The sequence below is a fragment of the Podarcis cretensis genome, assembly GCF_951804945.1.
Source record: "Podarcis cretensis genome assembly, chromosome: 7".
NCBI classification, from domain to species: Eukaryota; Metazoa; Chordata; class Lepidosauria; order Squamata; family Lacertidae; genus Podarcis; species Podarcis cretensis.
The window spans coordinates 48,002,976-48,012,101 of NC_137176.1; positions in this window are offsets into that span (position 1 = coordinate 48,002,976).

Here is a 9,126-nt window from a genome sequence, read left to right on the forward strand (position 1 = left end):
TGGTTTCCGGCGTGCCCTACTTGCATATTTATAAATAAAACATTGCAGAGGACCCCTAAATCTACACTGTGCTTCATCGTCCAGAGGAATTAAACCCTGCTGTGTCACTAGCCCTGGAATGTCTTGCCACACAGGTTTTCAAAGGCTTCTTGCTAATAGCAATTAAACCATATGTGTGCCTTGCAAAAAATAATAATAAAATTCTCGATTTGAGCATGGGATGAAACCATTACATTTTACAACAAGGCCAAAGGCAGCTCAAATTCACTGAAGGCAAATTTAACAATCGGAATTGGTTCTTGGTCTTGTATGCTGTCTTGTTCAGTTTAATCCACCAACACTATCATTAGGAGGAGCCGGTACACAGTTTTCCTGAAACTCGCTTCCCTACTTATAATTACTTTGTTATCTATATTTAACAAATATTTATTAAATGGATCTAAAATGTGTTACACCTGATATTAAAATTATTATATTAGTCTACATGTGCAAACTTATGGTCTTTCAAATAAAGCAACAGCTTTGAAGTACTGCATTAGGAGTTGTTTCTTTCCAGTAGATGTCAGTAGAACTATATGGTTTTTTAAAAATTTGTACTTACTATTGACTATGCAGACTTCAGCTGGGAAGTCAGTTTGTGTTTTGGAGTGTGCACAGATTAGCTAAATACAGAAAGCCCTCAACTTACATGGGGGTTATGTGCCTAACGCCAAAACCATGTATAGTCAAAACACATTGGGTACAATGGCGGCAGCAGCGGTGGGGATTGCCAAAGTCTTTTTTGCTCAGACACCCACCCCCTTTCTGCCCCCTTTTCATATTTTCAATCATCATTATTATTATTATTGCCAAGCACATAATGCTGAATGTGCACAAGTTAAATGTGCGTAAGTTGTGGGCTTACTGTACAGTGGTACCTCGGGTTACATATGCTTCAGGTTACAGACTCCGCTAACCCAGAAATAGTACCTCAGGTTAAGAACTTTGCTTCTGGATGAGAACAGATAGTGCTCTGGCGGCGTGGCGGCAGCCGGAGGCCCCATTAGCTAAAGCGGTGCTTCAGGTTACGAACAGTTTCAGGTTAAGAACAGACCTCCGGAACAAATTAAGTACTTAACCTGAGGTACCACTGTATTATGAAATCCATCCACTATAGTAAAGCATATTTTGTCTTTAAAAGTAAAATCCACAGATGTACAACTTTTCATCACATAAATAATTCCCCCTCTCTCTTTTCCTTTCTCTCTTCAGTGTACATTTTCTCACCAGCTGTGGTATCATCCAGGGCATCCTCTTCCTTGAATTTCTGGGTTGGGAAGTGGAGGAAAGTTTTTTTTGTGTGTATCTCATACAGTGAGAGAGCCATAGAGAACTCAAAGGTCTTCAGATTGAATTTAGGGTTTTAAATGCAGGCTTATCTGCTCATCAACACCCCACACAGTAGTCCATATAATTTAGAAGACACAAGCAAGATGCATCACAACAAATCTTTCAGTTAAGTGTATTGTGCCGTGACCTAGCCTTTAAATGCACCTCACCTTTCTAATGGCGTAATTATAATAATGCTGGGTTTAGTAGGGCTAGCACTGTTCTGTTTTCACTGATAAATTTAGGGGATTAAGGTAGGTGTAAGTAGGAAGAGAATGCCAAGTTATTCTGGGGGAGAAAAAGGATAAGTTTTGGGGATTGGGTTGCTTACTTTTTTCTCCGAACAATATGTGAAATGATATTTTGTTGTCATGATAGAGCAATGTTGGTCATTGGGAGGGAATGTGGTGGCCTAGCTGCATTGCAGTGGCAGAAAAACCTTTAGTATTAAAGGAAGATAAGTTAGAACAAAAAGATGATGCTGTTGTGTTTACTGGCTGGTGTCCTGTCTCTGAAAACCTTGGTGACTTTCTCCTCTAAAAAGTCACCAAACACAGCTTCCCATTTTTGCAGCCTGCAGCTAGAGCTGTGAAGGTGGGATGGTGTTCTTGGATAGGCTATGCTGGGAAACTGTCAGGTCCTCGGTCTGAGGCATCCAAAACATTATGGCCAGCAGATTGGGCAGGTTGCTGCAGGTGGGCAAAAACTGATTCCTCTTCTTCCTCATGGGGAAGTGCCCCATGAGCAGGAACTGTGGATTCATACACATTAAATAAATATGTAATCTAATCACTACTGAGTGTGGTAAATTATAATTCCAATTGCCAGATGTGGTTCAGCTTTGCAGACTTTTCAAAGGCCTAAATGTTGCAAATAGTGGATTAGCTACACTGCAGTATGAGACAATTCAGCCTTGCATAGATCAAAAGTCATATTCTTAAAAGTTTTTTTTTAAATTTACACAGAGGAAACTGTAGGTTTTAATGTATGTGCCTAAACATGTTTAAATGCGCTTACAACAGATCATCAGTTTATTTGCTATTCTGTCCAAATGGAAACCCAGATTTGCTATCCTACAGAAGCAAATACAATAGCAAACAGCAAACAGTATGAAACATTATCTAGCAGATCAGTTAATAATCATTTATGTGCTGGCCCATTTGTGTGTAATTGCCTAGGCTTAATGATCCTGTAATTATTTAAAAAAATGTTTTGTCATTTTTGCTTCAGATAATCCAGCAAATGTATTTTGCACGATTGTACATAATGTAAATGTACAATCGATGTTCTTGATCTCAGAGGAAAAAGTAATCCCAAGATTTTATATCATTCTGGCAACATTCCTTTTTATTATTTAATCTATTTATTTTATAATGAGAATTAGTAATCACAATTTGCATTACAAATTTCAGCAGTTTTTAAAACCTTGGAGATTTGAAACTTGTAAAATTTATGATGAACACAAACAGTTGCTTTACCAGATGAAGGAGAAAGCTGTCCTGCCAAATTTCTGCCTATCTACTTAAAGGCTGTGCAAGAGAGAGTTATGTTAGCAGGTGATCAAAGTGTAGAAATGGATATGTGGAGGCAGGCAGGATCTACCTCCTGGCTACCCCCCAATCTCCAGACTTCAACTTGTTACTTCTGTGTAGGGCCCAAATGTTCTGGTTGCACAATCTGAATGTAACAGCAGCAGAAGGTCCTACACACAGTAAACACATGGAAATTGTGGGCAGAACCAGGAAGTACAATGTCAGCCCCGCTTTCATGCATACATTCATGCCTACCTTGCAGAATTGTAGGGAGAATAAAATGGGGGGGGGGAGAGAAAAACATGTTTGCCACCTTGAGCTTATGAAAGGAGTGGTGGGACATACATGCAATAAATAAATAAAATACACACTTGGATGGGTTTGTCTGCACAGGGATACATTGGCTTACTACCAGATAAGGAAATCTATTTGAACTCTCAGTTTGCCTTCTGAATTGTTACTCTGATCCTATGGTTAAGATAGGATATCTTTTTGTAAACTGCTTTGAGGGCGTTTTTTTAAACAGTCAAGTGGATATAAATTTTAATAAACATTTTTGGCCTCTGTTGTGCCTTTAATCCTTGATTGTTTGATCCACGGGTCTTTCAGTTACTGAGCAGTTTTGTAGGTAGTCATTAAGACTTCCAATCCAATCCTGCAAAAGGCCATGTATGGGCCCAGTTCACTCATAACCATGGAAAGCCTCATGATGTTAAGAGCATGAGCTATGGCAAGTCTTGAGCCTGTGTGCTTCCCTTTCTCCTCTTTCCTGCTCCTTCATGTTCAAGAGGTTGAAATGAGAAACATCTGATTCAATATGCCGCAAACCACGGTTTGCTGTTTTGTCCAGATGCAGCAAACTGTGGCTTCTGCAAGCCATAGTTTGTCCATAGCTTGAACCTGGCTCTCATTTCAGAATCATTTGTAGCCTTGGAACAAAATGGCAGACTGCAACTTGAGCTTCTAATCTCCCATTACACATGGAAACTTGACAAGGACCATATTCATGCTTATAACTAAAAGGGGGCTGTTACAGCATTATCAGTGCACAGTTTGCAATGGCTGGATGTTACTAGTCAGTAGGAGGAGGGTAACACAATTTGGACACTATGGATCTATCTATTGATCTATCTATATTTAGTATACTGCCCTTCATCCATAGATCTCAGGGCGGTTCTCAAGATAAAAACACAAATACATAATAAAAACAAGTACAATGCAAAACACTAACCCCTCCCTCTCCCCCTCCCATTTCCACAAACACATTTAAAAGGGTACAGGATGTTAATCAGCCCAAGGCCTGGTTGAAGAGGAATGTTTTTGCCTGGAGCCTAAAGGTGTATAATGAAGTCGGGAAGATTTCTCTACATGTCTGTTTGTGTGCATGCTGTGTGTGTGTGTGTGTGTGTGTGTGTGTGTGTGTGTGTGTGTAATCCAACACACCTATTTCATTTTAAAGTGAGTACATTCTAGTTTTGTTTCTTGGGAATAAAATTCAAATATAACAGAAAACTCATTGAATGGAATGGAAAGAGCTAGACAAAAATACACCTTGAAAGGTATATATTTGGCCAGAATATTAATCTTTAAAATATATGAATATGCCCCATGAGACTGAAGGAAAGGTTCTGCCATCTCTTATTATCTGGCTTAGTAGGCTGAATACATGAATAATTCAGCTGGGAAAGTTTTTCTGGTAATGCATCACCAAGACTCAAACTATTAAGATGCCGTCATGAAACACTGGAAGGGGAAAATCCAGTCTCAATTGCTTTAGTGGCTATGGCAGTAATGGGGAATAAATCTGATTTTTCTCACTTAACTCTTAACACCTGAGTAACTGTCAGAGATCTTCTGCTGGTATCTGCGGCACAAATGGCAACACAGATGCTTCATTTGGGGGCATAAATTAGCATATCATTTCCATAGGGGGGGCACGTTACACGTGATGATGGCTCACCAGCTGGAGCATGCCTGGCCCTTGGGAAGTTTCAGATTCAACGGCAAATCGGTCAATTTTCCAGGTGAGCAGTAGCCATAGAAACACAAAGCACAGCTTTATTAAAATGAAGGGGATTCAGGTGCCATGTATACAAGGTGACACCTTTTCACTTCAAAATAATGACCTTCAGTCTTAACTTGCCCGCCAATAACCATAAATTACAAGGGAAGGGGGGGGGGAGATGCTTTTAAAGGCGCAGGAACAGATGCAGTAAAACACACACACAACCTACAGCATCCATGCTTCTTATGCTGTGCCATTTACTCTGGCTCCAATGCGCTTCCACCATTGGTGTTTGAAGTCATGCACACATAGCATTAGCCAAAATCCATACCTATCCTCTTGGATGCGTTTTCCCTCAAACCAGCTTCCGTCTGGTTTGAAAATGTAAAACCATGTTCACTTCACAGTTAAGCTGAGGTGTGTACGTTTGAGACAGTCATTGTGCATGGCTAGGGAGGCTTTAAAATAGTGGACCAACATTTTATTTAACGGGATGTGGAACAGTGCCACCAGCTCTGAGTAGATAGACCAAACAACTTCCTGGGCAAACAAGAACTAACCATACGTCTGCATCTAACAATTAACCAACCTAAACCCACTCTCCCTAGAGAAGCATGCCTGGCTTTATTCTGTGGTGGACGGCATGTTGTGATATACAGTTACTGACTCTTACTGAAAGAGGTAAGCATGCATGAAAGAGCTCCCAACATAGCAAATGCTGTACATGAATGACAAATCTTTCTAAAAGGAGAATTTAGACCCTGTATCTTTGCTAACACAAAGATTGCATGATTTCTTTTGTAAGAAAACCAAGTAGTTTTCTTTTTAAGTCATTTGGAACCTTTTTTTTCATCTTTGTCTTGGCGCCAGCTGATGGAGACTTGTTTGCTGCAACTTCTGGAAACTCTGTGAGGAAAACATTCACTTACAGCATTTCCAAAGCAAACTCGCTGTGATTTATTCTAGTCTTGGTTTTTTTGTAGGGAGCATTTGTTTAAAGGTGGATGAGGGCAGATGTAAATAAAACCAAGTTTAAACGTTTCTGGCAGTCACCATTGTGCTTCGCTCTGCTACTGGAGAGTAGGAATCTCTCTTCCAAACCTTCCTCTCTCCAACACAGCAAAGACCTGGTTCATTCAGGCCAGAGAGAAAACAGAATGTTGTTTCTGTTTTCCTAATTTTAATATTGTATAATTTGATAAATTAAATTGAATCAAACTAATATGAGCCCTTTTAAAGAAAATAAACACATCCCTTGAGTAAAGCTGCTCTTGCTACCCCACCTGACATAGTCTTAAAGCATTAAAAACACACAACTTTTATTTGATGAAAGGGAGAAACAAGATTATCTAGAGTAAGACTTCTCCACACTTAATAAAATATAACCAGCTATTATCTTCTGGCTGCAAGGAGAGCTGTTGCCATTGTTTTCAGAAAACAATCTGCATACAGCTTTAGTTTTAAGAGTTGAACTTAAATAATACTGGTCCTGTATTTCCAACAATGGATATTTACTGCACTCTATAAATCACTCAGTTGTAAATGATGCCAGATGAGGCTGGCAGAGGTGAAAGCACAAATACTCATAGCAACATGAGAAGGTGGAATTAGGGTAATATTCTTAATGCCACAACCCATTTTGCATTTTCCATCACACTGGTTTTCTGCATTTCTCTCCCCACCAACATACACATATTGAACCATTGTTCAAAACACCCACAAACATTAGTATGAAGAAAGTAAAATACATGTTACTCTTTCAAATTAAAACATGCCAGAAAAATATAACACTAGAGAAATACGTTTCCTTGGTACGATACCTTCAGTATCAGTGTGTATCATTTTGGCCACTAGATGTCAATGTGGTTCTACAGTAGTTTACCCAGCTCAAATTAGGGGGGTGGCATATGGGTCTATTTCAACATCCAATAGCCAGTATAGAGATATCATCCTTTACAGGACACATGTGAATTAAGCAGGTATGACAAATTAAGTTATACAAACAGGGCTCCCGTACAAAGCTGGGAGTGTCTTGCTTTCTAAGTGGTAAGACACTAATACTTCAGGATATTAATCTCAATTCACCAACGGTTGGTGTGCTCCCCCCTGCAACCCATTGCAAGAAAATTTTGCTGTTTAAGAAGAATATTAAGAACAACTATTTACTATTCATATGGTGGAACGGGGGGCTATATATCAAAAAGCACTTTAAAAAGATGACAGAAAACATGCTAGAAAAATAGCTATAAATAAAATAAATAAAAATATCAAACTCTTGGTCCAAACCCCCTGGGAAACAAAACCCTGGATTCTAAGCCCATCTATAGACCACCAAGTACAGACAGACATCTTTTTGCTCCATAATTACCAAACAGGACATCAATGCTGCTGCCACAGCGTAATGATGGTTTATTCGTTATTTAGTGCTGAGGGTTGCCACCACCTACACACCACCAATATGACATGATAAACAAAAAGAATAAAAATGGTGTTCTTCATGCTGTTTGCTAGCAATGTTGGTAAGCAGTTTTCTTTCTTTCTGTTTAACCGAGGGGGTCAGGCGTCAACTTTCTCAGCTCATAGGCTCATTGAAATTACATTACAGGATAACTTTGAGTGTAGCAGCATATAACATTTCAAAGCAGGTGGGGATTTAGACTGCAAGCAACCCTATATGCACTTACCTGGGAGTCAGGGCTCCCCCAGATCACCAATTTACTCAGCATTCATCTTGATTTGCTTGCACAAAGCTTACACGGTGGTTAGACTGTGTCTGATCTTCATTGAGCAATTGTTGTTGCAATTAAGTGACTGTTTCATGTCAGGGCACTGTCTGATAAGCAAGGAAAGGCTTACCAGCCAAGGGCTATGAAAGGAAAGGATTGTTTTCTGAGATGGGAAAGGGGTGTAGGTTATTAAGGATATGTTGGAATGGTTTTAGCTGAGAGCTATAGGTGACAACAAGTGGTGCTCTGTCATTTTCCCTTCTTGGTCTGTCCTCATGTAGATTGTCTATGGATACAAAGAAGTAACCAGTGATATTTTTCTATAAAAAGAGGTGTTGGAACTCACCATGAATGCCTCCCTTGTTCTCTTATAAAGACAATGGTGCCCACCTGAGAGGTACTGGAACTGAGTTCCAGCAAGTTCCAGCTGAAAAAAGCCCTGGTAGTAACTTAGTGGTTTTCTTGATTCATCTGAAAATAATAATATTTATAACAAGACCAGCAACAAACAGCTATTATTATAATTATTATTATTCACCCTTCACCACAAGGTTCCATGGTGGGTCACAACATTGTAAAAACAACTGAAAACAACTCACAATCACAACTGGACTGAGTTGTGTGTGTGTGTGTGTGTGTGTGTGTTGTCACATGTCAGGGTAAAGATGTGCATCTTTAGCAAATGAAAGAAAGTATCAGTTGAAGTTGCCAGATGCTCCTCTGTGCGGAAGGAATTCCACAACTGAGAGGCTGTTTTCTCCTAAGCTTTTGAGGGCAGAGAAAATATCAAGAGAGCTGATATAAACACTCAAAAGGGTTTGTAGAGAGACCTACGGTACTTGCAGCCTAACTCAGGGGCAGCAAATTTAAAAGAAAACAAGAGGTAAGCCCAGAAAAAAAGTAATAATCACTCTTTCAAGTAACGATTCTTTGTTATTTGTTTAGGGATGAGGTAGAGTCAATGCAGTGCCCTCTAGATTGTGGGTAGGCAAACTAAGACCTGGGGGCCAGATCCGGCCCAATCACCTTCTAAATCTGGCCCACGGACGGTCCGGGAATCAGTATGTTTTTACACGAGTAGAATGTGTGCTTTTATTTAAAATGCATCTCTGGTTTATTTCTGGGGCCTGCCTGGTGTTTTTACATGAGCAGAAGGTGTGCTTTTATTTAAAATGCATTTCTAGGTTATTTGTGGGGCATAGGAATTAATTCTCCCCCCCAAAAAAAATATAGTCAGCTACCCCAGGGTCTGAGAGACAGTGGACCGGCCCCAGCAGAAAAAGTTTGCTGACCCCTGCTCTAGATGTTGTTGAAATAACTCCCATAATTCCTGACTATTGGCTATGCTGATAGGGGCTGATGGGAGTTGTAGTCAAAAATATCTGAATGGCACCATGTTGGCTACCCTTGAGTGAGCTCATCCATTTCTTTTGTGCTTTACATTCTTCCTTAGAATATATGCTCATACTGGATAAATTCTGTTTCTTGGGAATGC